Source organism: Homalodisca vitripennis, chromosome 4, assembly GCF_021130785.1.
Source record: "Homalodisca vitripennis isolate AUS2020 chromosome 4, UT_GWSS_2.1, whole genome shotgun sequence".
In the NCBI taxonomy this organism is placed as follows: domain Eukaryota; kingdom Metazoa; phylum Arthropoda; class Insecta; order Hemiptera; family Cicadellidae; genus Homalodisca; species Homalodisca vitripennis.
In genome coordinates, this window is record NC_060210.1 from 186,279,084 (window position 1) to 186,295,561 (window position 16,478).

The 16,478-nt window shown below is 35.5% G+C and overlaps 1 protein-coding gene across 1 annotated transcript in view; it reads left to right on the forward strand.

The window, feature by feature from the left end:
* The window catches only part of LOC124360756 (testicular acid phosphatase homolog), a 41,279-nt gene that overhangs the window by 7,449 nt on the left and 17,352 nt on the right, over positions 1-16,478 (forward strand). The gene's annotated exons all lie outside the window — the stretch shown is intronic.

The following is a 16,478-nucleotide window of genomic DNA, read 5'->3' on the forward strand; positions in this document are numbered from 1 at the left end:
GAAAATCTACGACATCCGCTTGTCTATTGACCTGAAAAATATTAAGTTTCTACATAATTTCATGAGAGGTATAACTTTGATAATTTATTTCTGTAGATAACATAAACAGAGAATTAAGTTACTTTTAAGATTTGTAATCATATTAACGAAACATTGGAGCGTATATTAGTTGTAGGTAGAGTACCATACAGTTTGATTACGTATCAGTTTAGAGGCTAACACATTTATTGTTAGATTGTGTTAATTACGAGTCAGAAGTCAACGTTCACTGTAACTTAGGACGAAGGCAGCGCTAACTGAGACGACACGGGTTCGATTCCCGGGAGGTAAATCGAAATCTGCTGATACAGTATTTACTTAAAAATATTTAATATTCTCAACTAAAATTCCATTGACGTAGAAAGAAGCCCCTCCCAAGAAAAAAGATAAAATCTTCCCAACCTCAGAGTCCTCAGAGAATATACGAGTACTTATTATCAGATAATGACACCTATCTAGAAAAAGTGTGATAGGAAATGTGGGATCGATTAAGCCTACAGTGAGTAGTTTTTTCGTTGTTGTAACTATAGGCTACTAACTTAAATATTAATGTGCTCTTTTACTTGACATCTAGATTTCACTAAAAGAAGGTTTCATCAATTGTTGAATGAAGTACAGACACATGGAGGTTGTTAGTAAATAAATTGCCATATTATAGTAATGATGGCTTTAAAATAAACCTTAATATATACTGTACCATTATCTTTACAACGAATTTGACCTTGACTGTCATATCATTCCAAAAATGATCATCAAACCATGCCCGTTACATTTCTGCAAACAACAACACATCCTACATTTGACAATCTTGATTCATTAGTAATACTACCAGCGAACTGAAAGAGCAAGAATAAATAATAATCTGTAGTATCAGATTTCCTTGGAGGAGAAAATTGGATATACGAGATACACAGCTGTGTAGTAACTTATTAATCTTAAACTACTAGCCGAACTTGTAGATGAATCAATATACAACATCTCTGCAAAATACTGAGAATAAAACCTACACAAACCCTTATTAATCTTAAATTCCTAGCTTGAATTTTCAGAGAAACTATCTGCACTGTCAGTCGGATAGGAATACCCGTAATGGAAACTGGGAATAGAACCACACAAAAGCTTGTTAGCCTTAAACTTATAGCCCGAATTTTCGGAAAAACTATCTGCACTATCAGTCGGATAGGAATACCCATAATGGAAACTGTGAATAGAACCACACAAAAGCTTGTTAGCCTTAAACTTATAGCCCGAATTTTCGGAAAAACTATCTGCACTATCAGTCGGATAGGAATACCCATAATGGAAACTGTGAATAGAACCACACAAAAGCTTGTTAGCCTTAAACTTATAGCCCGAATTTTCGGAAAAACTATCTGCACTATCAGTCGGATAGGAATACCCATAATGGAAACTGGGAATAGAACCACTCAACAGCTGTCGGATATGAGTGATTCTGATGGATGATGATAAAACCTATATAATAATAGCTTATTAAAACTAAAATAGTAACAGAATTTATCAGAGAACTATACGTAACATCAGTCATCTAAGAATTTCCCAGTCGGGAAATGGTAATAGAAATAGAATCATAAATTGCAACGTATTAACCTATAACTACTAGCCGAACTTGTCAGAGAACTATACGCATAAGAATAATCTTGCTAGAACAAGCAAAACACAGTAGCTTAATTACTTTAAACTACTAAAAAAACTGAAAAAAGAAACTAGGTATTGTAGCTATGGTGGAGAGTGTTGATTCAATGTGAATGATGAGTTTAGCTCCAGTTCACTTTCCTCTTAGTGCAGAGTCTGGAATCTGACGCTGTCACAGACTTGCCCCCTGAAATCTAGAATCATATTCATTTGGAGAGATAAAAAAAAGGTGGCGACGAAGAAACTCAAATGAATTCTTAATAAGGTTTCGAAATCAGAGAGACACCTTATATATTGTAATTGTAACAACACACAACTACAAAATATATTGTAATCTAGTTGAAGAGGTAAAAACGATTTGATTTTCTTCGTTACCAACTTTTTTAGGTCTCTCCAGATGATCATGGCTCCAAATTCCAGGAGTCAAGTCTGTGAGAGCGTCAGGTTCTAGACGCTGCACTAAGAGGAAGAAGAACTAGAGCTAAATTTAACATCACAAACCATGTAAATTAGAAGAAACTACCGTTGAGGTATCGAATTATTCAACAAAGACAAGAAACCGTTAGCTTTTCTGGTGTCCATGGGTATACTGGAAATACGCATTTAAGATTAAAATAATGGTAATAAATAAATCCATGCCATACAGATATACCATACAGTATTGCTTTATCACAAGTTTACGTAACCCAAATGGTAATTAATGGTAAAGAGTAAAATTTACAGTTAAAAATAAAGTATGACTTGCAGATAAATCCAATTTATTACTTGCTTAAGAAAAACAATACCTCCTGTGAAATGGATCGAGATTACTTGCAGTAGTGCAGATTTGCTACAATAAAACACACTATTTCAATTACCAGTAGTTTATTTTCAATTGCGGCCTTGTTATTTGTCTTCTGATCATTCTTTTCGGCTTCGCTTTTTGAGGGTGGAGGAACCAGTAGAGGCGCAATGTGAAGAAGTAAATCAACTCAACAAATGTGATGAAGCTGCAGCCAAGGAAAAATGCTGCAGTTCCTCCAAAGGAGACTGAAACACGTAAATGAACTCTTAAGAATAACAAATACTTGTTTTAATCATTCTAAGACTTAAAAATGTTAATTTCAATTTGAACCTTTCAAAAGTCATAGGAGGATACTTGGATTGTTTGTCACTTTTTCTTCCTACACACAGTTTTTACAACAAGAAAGTAATATTTTGGCACAAAAATGTTAATATAAGTGGCAATACCAACCAGTGATTATGGTGGTATCACATTGATACTAAAAGGGACTTTACAGAACTAAAAATAGTTATATGACTCTGTATGTATACACATAGGCTTCAACCTAGAGGCCTAACAGTATTTTTCTCAAAATTGGTATATTTAATACAGTCTGCTAACACGTCAAACTATTGTTATAATTTCGAATGTTTTACATTAAAAAACCATGTTGTATTGAACAATTCAAGTTTCCTTGTATATTTATCTAGAAAATTTGAATATATTTTTGTTATGTATGGTCCATAACAAAATCGCACAAACAACATCTTGTAAAAACTGTAACTGGTGCCATAAAGATTATTCGAATTGAATTAAATTTGTGTTCATTTTATAACTTAATAAAATAGATATCTAATGAAAATTCTACTTTAAAACTTAGCAGCTAGACAAATGATTTTCATCTAAAATAATTATGAATTTAAATCTCTGATATAAACGATTTCAGCGTAAAAATAAAAAGATTTGATTTCTAACCATATTCATAATAAGTAGTCAAAAGTAAATTGACCAGTTACTATGAATAATCATTAAGGAACACATTAATTTTATTTACAGTTAATACATGAATTTCAAGGAAGTGGTGAGTCAAATTCCCTGGAATACTGGGATACTAAAAGCTACCTGTTAAAAGGCACTCAACGATAATAAGTAGGTCTGCTAGGAATCTAGATAGTTTTGAGATACTAAATACAAACATACCGGAAAGTAGACACACAGGGTACTTGCCTAGGAGATCTTCTATTCCAAAGATTATATCCCGCCGCATTCTTGTCTTGCTGTAGATTTCAATGGCCCAGCGGAATCTGATGTTGCAAGGAACTGGGTAAGACCTTGAACAATGATTTCTTTTAAAACAAGTTCTGTTATCATCGTTAAAAAATTCTTTGCGGCAACGTTTGTTATAAGGCTTTCATCATTATCTTTAAACTATAGAGAGGTCAGGAAAATCGCATGAAGAGATTTAACCCATGAAAAATAAAAATTTGGCCGGAACATTTGCAAATTAATTTACCTCTTTATTTATCTGTGGGAGAAAATCGGCCTCGTTTTTTTCAATATTATGTATTATGATGTTAAAAAAATTATGGACTAAAACGTTGAGAACTGTTTAATAATTTTTACCAAGCAATACATCTCTTTAATCATTACAATGCTTTCTTTTTCGTGTACTTAATAGAATGCAAAAAAATATATACCTATCTAGTATTGTAATAGGATCTGAGTGTCTTTGCATTGGATAAACACACAAACCTAGTTATTCTTCAAGTCATTTGGTGATCTCCAAGTTGTTATAGGACGCAATTAGAGTTATCGAGTTGTATAATACATAATTTTTCTCAAATATTTACAGAAATAAATTTCATAAATAAATTGTTTTCTTCTTAAATATGAAGTTCTTAAAGAGTTGAATGGTGTTGGAGAATTTGCACATAAAGAATACAAGAAGTTAATTGATTTAGAAGAAAACAAGAAATACGGTATAAAATTTTGAACTTGAAGAAACAAAGGGAAAATATGGGAAGTGCATTAGCCAAATAGAGTTTTTAATGTTTTGGATGATAAAAAGGTTAAAGAAATAAATCAAAAAGGAATGTACATTTAATGGTTATTGGTAAAGAGACGGTCACGTAAAAATGTATTGCGTGAACTAAGTAACATATTTATTCTCTAAATGTTATAACGGAGGTTATAATGATTCTATCTGGAAATACTTATAAATTGGATCCCAGCTGTAATAAGCATCCTAAGTTTAATGCATGCAAAGTATTGTTAACCAAGCAGGTTAATAAAGACTCGTATGGCACATAAGAATGATTTGCGCCGGATTTCCTGGTGGGTTTACAATGTTAACACGTAAAGGTTGGACAAAGAAATGTCAACACTACATCCTCTTTACCTGTGAGGGCCACTAGTTAGCCTTCTGGTTCGTTCTCCATGTACGAGGCAGAGATAGCCAGCTGGTAACGCCTAGCAAGGTTGTTGATACTTCCGGTTTTATTACCTCAGGGTTAAGAGGGTTAATCTATTGATAGGTGTCGGACATTTGAGTTCCATTATACCTTTTTGGACACCACATTCCTCACGCAGCAGGCTTGGGCGTTGAAAGAATCCATCCTGATTCCTACTTCTGACTATGGAAGTTCTCGTTATGGACTTCCTTGTACTGTTACAGACATGTCCAAATCTGATGATGTATTTATGAGCATACTGTATTATTTGTGTAATCAACACTAGTTATAATGACAGTATTTAGATATCTAACCAAGTTTATGAACATAGGTCAACATACAAAGCAGCCATGGTGGGAAGGGCCGATTCAATGCGATTGTTGACTTTAGCTCCAGTTCACCTTCCTCTTACGTGCAGCATCTGAAATCTGATGCTGTTGGAGACTTGATTCCTGAAATCTGGTCATGTTCGTCTGAAGGGATCCAAAATTTGTGTGTGGAGGACTCGGTTGCTCCATAGTACTTTGGGATTGTGTCAGTCAACATCGTAGTGCACTATTTTTGTAGTCTGGGTGTCTCTATGTCGATACGAGGGTTTGTTTTGAACTTCTTCGTTCTTCGTTACCGACTGTTTTTGGATCCCTTCAGACGAACATGACTCCAGTTTTCAGGAGTCAAGTCTGCAACATCATCACATATCAGACGATGCACGTAAGAGGAAGGTGAGCTGGAGCTAAAGTCAACATTCACATAGATCAACATCCTAAACCCATGATAGTATCCCTGCAACAGTTTGAGATTTAGGTTTGAAATATTTTAGGCCGATCTCTTTTTAGAGCATGGAGTCTCTCTTGAATTTGTAACATGAGGAATCGGTCCTATATTTCACTAAATTCTATACTGAAACCCTCCAATATACTCTTTGTTGAAAGTTTGTTGATGATGGAAGGTTTGAAAGGATGCTAGGGATTTAGGACAATTTCCAACGTACACTTTGGAGTCTGCAACAGCATCAGATTTCAGATTCAGTAACGTAAGAGGATATAACATATAACGATGGAAAATGTCCGAAACCATATAACCCTCCAATGTAACCATTCTATCCTACCAAAGAATTTTCATTATTATTATCTATTGAGAATACAGCATTTCTAAATTATTCACCAAGCCCCAAATTGGCTACTATATCCTAGGAGACGTGGTTCCACCAGCACTCACCAGTCTCTTTCCACGTCCTTGTCCACGTAGTACTCTATACTCCTACACGGCAGTGGGCACGGACATGGATACTTGCTTCCGTCAGGTTTGATAAGGGTTGTTATCAGCTCTACATGAGCGGACAGACAAGCAAGTCCCCTCACCGTACACACTGGGATGTCCTCTGAAACAGCGTTTATCAGGCGAGAGAAGTGTTGAGTTATACATGGAAAAAGGCTTTGAATGATCGATTATATAAATTTGCTTTAACTACACTATTAGCGTTAGTGCTTTATGTTGTAAAAGATGTGTAACAACGCGGTAGGCAGAAGGTATAATATCTTATTATGGTTTTCCATCAAGTGAAGACAAATTGCTTTGTTCTCTTAGGACAAGACGTTTATAAATTTCACTTAGTCATATAAGGACCTTAGCGCTGCTTCCAGGGTGACAGGATATTCAGGATGGGTAAGGTTAGGGGGAAGGGGTTGCATCCTATCGAGATCCATGAGGAAGTATTAGGGCACTAATCTCAAAGTCATGTCTCCCCGGAAGAAGGGAAGGCCAGCTCTGAGCCAGCCTCTCCAGTCAAAGCAGGCAGGGGGTGGTACACCCTTGTTGAGGCTAGTAAGAACCTCTGATATTTAGGGAACCAACTCAACCAACTACCGCAGTAGACTAGACGTGTTGAATTACCATTGCGCCACCACAGAATCTCGACATTTGCGGTTAGTGATGTGCCGCTCCTGGACATCCGTAAGGTTGTCCAGATTTAAGTGACACATCGGTTTTTGCTGTACTCATTGGTAGGTTCAACTGGAAGGTATAATCCAGCCTTTTTAGGACAAACAATATTTTGGACATACGATCTTTTGGACATTTAATGCTTTTGGCCCACTATATTTCGAACAACTAACTGATACTTAGAAAAAAATTTGGGTAAAAGATGTACCGAACAAACTATAGTTAAAAATATTAATAATTTGAACACAAATTCTTTGAATAAAGTCAAATATTTCTGACAAGTAATACTTGTAAAGTGAAATATTTTGGGCTGTAAATACACTAAAACGTACAGTTTTGCAATAAATTTGAAATCTTTACTGTAAGACATTGAAATTCTCATCTAAACACGCATTTAAGTTTAAAATACTTAAGAGTTTGAGTGGATTTCATTTTTTTTACAGCGAACATCAGCAAAGTGTATCATAAAGTCAAAGAGGGCTCAAAGAGTAATACCACACACTATAGATATTTCTGTTCTATAACAATATCTATAGTCTGTGGTAACACCGAACGTAGGAAAAAGGGTTGTATTACTAATTAATAAATTTTGGTCAATACCGTCCTCAGGATTCGCTTAATTATATCGGAAGTGAAGTTAATTTAGCTGCTCCACATTAAAAGCAATACAGGAAGTGTTGTACTAATTACGTTGATGTAACTTATATACTATGTAAATACTATCGGTGCAGTATCTGCAAAGATATAAAAACCAATAAAGATGAATAAGGATAATTTAATTAATTGAGCCAATCTTCAAAACGTACTCTGCTGCATGTAAAAATACGGTGCACAGCCACACTTTTGGAAAGCCAGCCTCTGGCGACAGTCCATGCGGCAGAGATTGTAGCTGTAGACGGGGGTGATCATGTCAGGACGGGGCTCGGACAGGAAGCGACAGTGGCGCTGCCTAGGGAGCAAGTCTCGCAGATCACGTGATGCCGTGGTCTCCAGGAACCGGAAGGAGGTATCGCGCTCCCTGCTGGGAGCTACCAGGAAGTAGTTGGAGGAGAGATCTGGAATCTCGTAAGGGCTGTGGATGTAGTACTGGAAGCACAGATAAGATTAAATGCAGAGGTCTGATTAAATGGATTCAGTCGACAGTACGATCCTATGGCCAGACCTAGGAGCTGCTAATAATGTGACCTAAAGCTACTCTTTTTTTATCTTACGACAAGAAGTTGATAAATTGCACTTAGTTCTTAAAGGACCTTTGCGACGATCTGGAGGGGTAATGTTTGTGATAGGGATCGCCTTCTGTCAAGATCCGTAGGAAAGTATTTTGGTAATTTATCTCAGTCATGCCTCCTTGAAAGAAGGGGAAGCCGGCTCTTAACCAGCCTTTCCAGTCACAATAGGCAGGTGTAGCACATTATTGTGTCTAGACTAGCAACAGCCGTTAACACTTAGGGAGCCTCAAAAAAACTCCAAAGGTCATCTCTACCTATCTACCCTTGCACCCCAATATCTCAACATTTGCAGTTAAGTGATGTACCGGTCCTGGATATCCAGTTATTCCATCCTGGGAAGCTACTCGTGGTGAGTTCTGTTGGCCAGTTACTAAAACCAGTGAGACGTCTCGTTTTGAATTTACTTTGACTGAAATATAACGTAGATTGTCCATTGATGAATGTGGAATATACATGAACCAGTTGCATAACTAGAACTTGACATTCGAAGGGGGAGGGAGAACACAATACCAGATAGTACTGAATAAATCTGATATGTATAGTTTCACATTGGTGATGGTGTAAAGTAATAACAGCTGTAGTCTGTATATTTTTGCAAGCTGTGCGTCAAGGTTCAAATGTCTCTTAAGTGCCCCATACACCTGCGAGTCTGGCTCGCGAGCCGGACCCGCTGATTATTCACCATACACCTACTGGTAATATGGTCAAAGAATTGGTTACTAAATAGAAAGAGATTTAGTCACTTGAATTTATTGAATTTTGTTAGGAATGATAGTCGCCAAGACTATCAGAACTATTTAAGGATGTCAGCTGAAAGTTTTAATATGTTATTGGACAAGGTTAAACCGCTTATAACAAAAAAAGATACTATACTACGAAACGCTATATCACCAGAGGAACGCCTCACTGCTACTATCCGTTTTCTGGCTACCGGACGGTCTACATAATAAATGCTATTGGCAAATTTCGATACTCTTCAATAAATCTTGTTAAAAAATCAGGGCTCATAAATAACTTGGAGTCAGCCATGTTAACTCAAAACAAACAAAACCCTTACCCTTGGCGGAACGAGAGGTGCGTAACGTTTGGCCTACAGTAGTAAAAACGGAATGAACAGATATTTTTCGATGGTGGGGGCACGAGCCCGATCCGTAATGCGCCATACACTGGCGAACTGATACTCGAGCCGAGCCGAGGCGAGCCGCACGGCAAGCAGTGGCGGATCCGGCTCGGCTCGCCTGAATTTGACTCGGCTCGGCTCTTTATTGTCCATACACTGACGGATTTGGTCCATTTCTAGGCGAGTCGAGCCAGGCTCGCGAGCCAGACTCGCAGGTGTATGGGGCCCTTTAGTAGTGGATCCTGTTTTAAAGTGATTGTTAACAATATGTTGCTAACAGCATTGTAGTCATGTATTAGTGTGGTCATTCGCCTGAAGAAGAGATAAGATTGCAGATATCGAAACTTAGTGTTACTGATTGAATTGTATCACTGCATAATGGAAAATATCCAAAATTCATGTTTCCTTCGCAATCCTACTATCGTCAAAAACAAACTTCAAATACTCAACATCTTGAAAACCACCAAAGTTACAAAAAAAAGTTTTAACAATAACATATTTAGGAAATGTTAAAGCAGAACTGTTTTATATTTTTTCTAGTTTTTTAAACAACGGAGTTGGGAATCTTCTTAATGTTTGAAAGGTCGCTATATTAAGAGGAAATGGCGTACAATGCTGGGAAACGAACTAAGTCGAGATATTAACAAGATACATTTTTACCAACTTTGAACATGTTTCTGCATTCCTATCGCAAGTTCATGGTATTATAAAAGTTCTTATGTGATTTACTGTACATATACTCGATATCTCCAAAACCGTATGAGGTAAAAATCGTTAATTAAAAAATGTTTAATAAATGAAACAAGTATTCCAGAATTGTTTTTTTTTTCTAGGTTCAAAAATAATGGAGTTTTGGTTAAAACAATTTGAACGGCCACCACATTGAAATGGAATGGTGTACCAGGCCAATAAACATATACTAGATATTTATAACGTCAATGTTTGTACTAACTTATTTGGGATTTTTTGGGACAGTTGTTTCCACGTCTGCTTATTATAGTATGTGTGCTTTTGAACAGGGGTTGGTTTTGAGCTCTGTAGTTTATGATCGGTGAAGTTATGAAGAAATGTTTTACCAACAGTACAATTGCAATAAGCTCATGTTGCATACAAAGTCTACCCAATATTCAGCAAGATTTTATAGCAAACTAGCAGTTATTATAGCAAAACTATAAGTTTGTATAACAACACTAGCAGTTATTATGGTAAAAATAGCAGTTTGTATAGCAAAACTGTCGATTTTTTATAGCAATACTAGCAGTTTTACAGAAAATATAAGTTTTTATAGCAAAACTACAGGTTTTATAGAAAAACTATCAGTTTTATAGCAAAATAAGCAGTTATTTTAGAAAAACTAGGAGTTTTTATAGCAACACCTTATAACTAAAAATATTCCATTATGCAGTTCATGTTAATTTTAAACAGATTCCATATTAATTTTGACACGAAATTAAAGCGAGAATGTCCATACTTACCCTCATAATCCCTGGCAAGTCTTCAATTCGAGCATAGCAGAGGGAGTTCAAGAAATTGCAGTATGGGGGTGAAAACTCTTTCACGAACTTTTTCTTGACATATTTACTGAAAAAGTTTTCAAAATATTACAGTTAGCTACGTTTGGTGCCATGAAACATTACAAAATTCAGCGGTTTGGATGCTAGAATATAAAAAATTATCTTACAAGAAGTAATAAGTATTTAAATTCACTTCCAAGAAACTTATAAAAATAAGTTATGTGGGATAGATGATAATTTTATATGGATAAGATAATGTTATCCTCTTTATCAAGCTGTGAATGTGGGACAAGTTTAAACAGCTAACTCGTAATACCTGGCTTTAAACGTAATTTTTAATGAATGATATAAGAATGTGAAAACAGACTGGTATTTTGAACAGTTTACATAATAGGTAGGTTCATTTTAATGCTGCTGGTTAAAACACTAAAAAGAGGAAGTATATCTTTAGCGTAGTGCTATTTCCAAGTATTCTCTGACTATGTAAAATCGTACTAATAGAAATGTTTTCCTATATTATCCAAAATGCCCTCAATTCACTATATGCATGAAGTTTTCATTCGATGTACAGACGGAAAATCATAAAAACGCCTGATTAAAATAAATGTTTTCCTTATTATATTTTAATTTAAAGATCCATAAAGTATGCTTAAGTAATTTAAACAGATAAAGTAAATTACTTGCAAGTAAATTTGAATAAACTCTTTTTGATAAGGTTTATACCGGGTGCCTTAAAAGACCCCCTCGCCCTATTAACTTTCTTATGAATAGAGATGCAGTGATTTACTTTTGGGGATGTTTATATGACCAACTGAGGAGGATTTCGACGTAAGAATATTTTTTACACCCCCCCCCAAATGGGGTGTTTTGTGGGGAAGCAAAATGTTTTAAAAAGGAACCCCTTGCAAGTGACACCTCATTTTAAAGGTATTGTAAAAAGAAAAAGAAAGGCGCCAAATAGATGTCTCTAATGTCACTCTATCAAATTTGGTGGCTAGTTAATGTGTGAGAGTGGTCTGAATGTGTCTCACATACTAACTGGTAAGCAATAAGAAAGGTTATTGGTATTCCCAGGACTTCCTAATGGGCTTCGGTCAGACAAAACAAAACCTAATAAATGCTATGTTAATCATAGTTGTTGATGTTTTTTTTTATCCTTATAATGACTTGTTATAGATTTTGTGTACTATGTTCTCAAAATAATTACTGAGTGAATGTTTTGTCTGCTTTACAATAAATTTATATGTAATTTAAACTGTGGGGGTTAAAAAATTTCAAACTTTGATTAGCCACCAAATTTGATAGAGCAACATTATAGACCTCTACTTTGCTCCATTCTTCTTGTTTTTATAATAAGTGTAAAATGAGATGTTACTTTCTAGGGGTTCGTATTTAACAATTTTGACCTACCCCCAAAATACATTTGGAGGGGAGTCAAAAATTTTCTTACGTCGAAAACCTCCTCAGTTAGTATAAATATCCCTCAATGTAAATCCTTTCGTCTCTGTTCATAAAATGGTTAATATGGGGGGGGGAGGGTGGGATTCTTAGGACATCCGGTAACTCTAGTTTCACAAGTTTTTTTAACTTTTACAAAAAACAATTACTAAGTGAATATTTACATTTAACAAAAGTTGCAGCTACCTACTACTATTTTTGGCGCAGAGAGGAAACATACGGTAGGCAATAAGTCAACATCATTAAAATAAGTTTCTGCTCATTCAATCGTTACAAGTTATCAAGTCCTTGTGAGAACCTATTATACACATTTTAAAACTAATATTTTTTATCTGAAATAATCACTACCTTAAAATATCACCAAAGTGTGATATGTCATGAATAATATTAAACTCAGATTAGAAATGAGAGAGGAACCCAATTACAGATGAAGACAATAAAGATGATGACGTCACCTGAGAGATACGTAATCTGTGAGGACGCCGCTGTACGTATGACAGATTCCCATCTCTGTGATTGTTTCCTTGAACCTCATATGTTTGTAGCGGGGGTTGAAGATGTATGAGCTATATGTCAGGTTTATTTGTACCTGCCAACAGAAAGTTTTCATTCGGTTTATATTAGAAATGTAGCCTCGAAAAGTGCTTGATATAAATATACAATAATAAACCCTTCAACACTGTTTATATATTTTATTGTACAATGTACATTTCGAATTCAATGAGTTCATCATCAGGAACTATAACAAGGGTTCCTTATGTCAACAAAATGAACTTCGATAGTGGGACAATATTTCCAAAGCAAAAGTTCCTAGACGAGGTCAAATACCCTACGTGTAGTAGTGCAGTCAATATGAATTCCCTTCCTATGCTTTCCTCTTTTTCTAACTTTCCCCCTGCCGTTGTTATTTTCGTTGCATGCAATGTAGAATAATTACAATTCCATACATTTTTAATACAATCTCGATATTACAAAATAAACTAAAAGCAGATATACAATAATAAAACTTTTAACACTTTTTTTATATTTTATTATACCATGTACATTTCGAATTCAATGAATTCATCATCAGGTACTGGTAGGTTAATGTAAATGAAGTAAATAAATAATTTAAACCAAATTGACATATGTTTTTAACTACCTTGGTGGCTAAAATGTTGTATTTAATAACAAATTAAATTAGAATGATTGCCAAACCCACCATATTGGAAAATCCGGCTGATTCTTCAAAATTAGATTTAATGAACATATAAAAGCATTGAAGACATCGTGAAATTCCAAATATACTGACCATTTAAATAACACCGGCCACACATGCATGAATGTCGAAACACATACAAAAAAGGTGACCTATTGTCAACTTTAGAACATTTTGAAACTTACAAAGTTCCAAAATTATTCCTAATGTACTATTAAGTAACAAAAATTTTATAACACAAACTTTATTGTTCGATAGATTTTCAAACTATATAAATTGATTACATATAAAGTTAAAAACAAAGATTTAGCCACAAGGTAGTTAAAAACACGAAAATTTGGTTTAATAATTTATTTACTTCACTTTCCTTAACCTACAAGTAACTGATGATGAATTCATTGAATTCGAAATGTGCATTGTACAATAAAATATAAAAAAGTGTTAAAAGGTTTATTATTGTATATCTTCTTTTAGTTTATTTTGTAATATCGAGATTGTATCAAAAATGTATGGAATTGTAATTATTCTACATTGCATGCAACGAAAATAACATCGGCAGGGGGAAAGTTAGAAATAGAGGAAAGTATAGGAAGGGAATTCATATTGACTGCACTACTACACGTAGGGTAGACGATTGGGTATTTGAACTCGTCGAGGCACTTTTGCTTTGGAAATATTGTTCCACTTTCGAAGTTGATTTTTTTTACATAAGGGACCCTTGGTATAGTTCTCCTAAATAGTAAAAATGTCTGAATTAACGCTTAGAGACGATCAGATATCGTGGCTAGTGATTATGACGAAGAGAAGATGTTATAAAATAATGCAATATAGTTTTCAAGGTCATAATACCACGACGTTATGTGGTCAAATGGAACAACTTTACTCTGGGACTGTATTTTAGTCTGGGTAATAACGTGTTGAATACTTGAACGTGGGTATAAAATGACAGTCTTTTTGCGAACTTTTATAAAAGTTAAGAGGCTGAAGAAAACCAGTATTTTACTAAGAAACATTTGTATCAAAATTATGTAAACAAGCTTTCTATAACTTATTTTATAACCGTCTAAAGTTGACTCTTGAATCAAAAGATTCATGCTCTGTCAGAATCTTCCAGTAGTAGTCACCCATCCAAGGACGACGTTTTGAATAGATCGTTCGTTGTTCCTGGACAACAATAAGCCAAAAATAAAAACCTGGGACAATTAGAAGCTATGGAAGCTAATGTATTGTTTTAGAATCTACTTCAGACAACCAAAACCAAAGTTATAGGTAATTTAAAAGTAGAGACACCAACCTATTGGCACTATATTTATTCATAATTAAAAATATTTAGGCTTGCTCATGGATATCGCCTTTTTGGAATCAAGTGAAGGCATAATTATTTCAGATTTTGGCAAGTGAAGAACTTAATTCCTTTTGTTGTAGAGTCAACTCTTCTTATTATCATCATGGTTCATGTTCACCAATGACGTGTAATTTAAGAGTTATATTGACCAAAGAGTATTCAGAAGTGAAGAGCAAAATTAATTTCTGTTGATGTTTTCGAATAACTTGGGAGACTTTCAAGTTCTGAGATATGCACTAAATAGTATGTTTAACATTTGTATTAACATGTCACTTTTCTGAGCCAGACCTAATGTTTAACTAGTTATTTGCAAAAAATGTTGACATATGCCATTTAACTTCCCTCTCTCTTTTCATTCACTTGTACAAAAAACCCACTCTCTAGTTTGTGCAATGTTTTGCCACTGATTACAAGGATGGTATAGAACAGATTGCCGGAAGGTTGAACTTTTTCAGGCTAGCCTTAATCTATAACCAAACAAACCACTTACCTTGTCAGCCAAGGCAGCCATGTTAATGGTCGACAACTCCAGATCGTCCCTGAACTCCTCAAAGTCCTGGAGGTTTTCGTAGGTCAAGTTCGCTACATTCTGCACGAATCGCATGTAGTAATCGAATTTCTTCTCTTTTGGTTTCACTCCCCATAGCCTGCAGCATTACAAATCGATGTTGTTTGTAACAGAGCAGTGATAAAAAGTTAGGATTAATATCAATCTAACTATTATTTCGGTTGCCATTACCCGATACGTGTATCGTGCCAGAATTAAGGTCTTAAAGTCCACTAATAATGGTGTGTGTAAAATTAATTAATGCCTATAATTCATATTTACAATGATTTTCCAGCTTCAAGGTCCATATATTTCAGTATCTTTATTATGACAAGGAAAGGGAGAATTACTTCTCAGAAACAAAGGTCCAGAATTGGTAAGCCTGGCAGCAAAACGAATATTTGTGAGCATACAAACTTTTATTGGTGAAATACTGACAAGATAAAATAAGTAGAAAGACAATCATTAGAATTCTGCACTTAAATTATTTTTGTTAAAGGACACAAGAATACAAAGTTTAACAGTGACGGCAGAACATGTAAGAGAGTTAAACCAACACAATATTAAATGTTCATAAACGAATAACAAGTACAATATTATATAACATTCAATACAAAATGGAATCGAGGTTAACTCTTTAATTTATTCTTTAATCCCAAAATATTAAAACACGTTAGAATAACTTAAAAAAGAGTAGGCATTAGACCTACATGTCGATAACCGCTGTGGCGGCAGTCCGATTGAGGCGGTCTAGCAAGCAGACGGTGACGGCGGGAAAGGGCACTCTCCAAACACGATAGTTCTTCTCCAGAGATATCACTGTAGGATTGGCGTAGTAGTGCTGCCAGCTGTCGGCTATCAGGTGGACAGAGGCGGCCCCAGCGAGTATCGTCACCACCAGCCATAGATAACTGGAACAGGTATATCACTGTAGGGTTGGCGTAGTAGTGCTGTCAGCTGTCGGTATCAGGTTGACAGAGGCGGCAAAAACGAGTACCGTCACTACCAGCCATAGATAAATGGAAAACCACCACACGCCCTGTATATCACTGTAGGGTTGGCGTAGTAGTGCTGTCAGCTGTCGGCTATCAGGTGAACAGAGGCAGCCCCAGCGAGTACCGTCACCACCAGCCATAGATAACTACCTGGAACAGGTATATCACTGTAGGGTTGGCATAGTAGTGCTGCCAGCTGTAGGCTATCAGGTGGAACAGAAGCGGC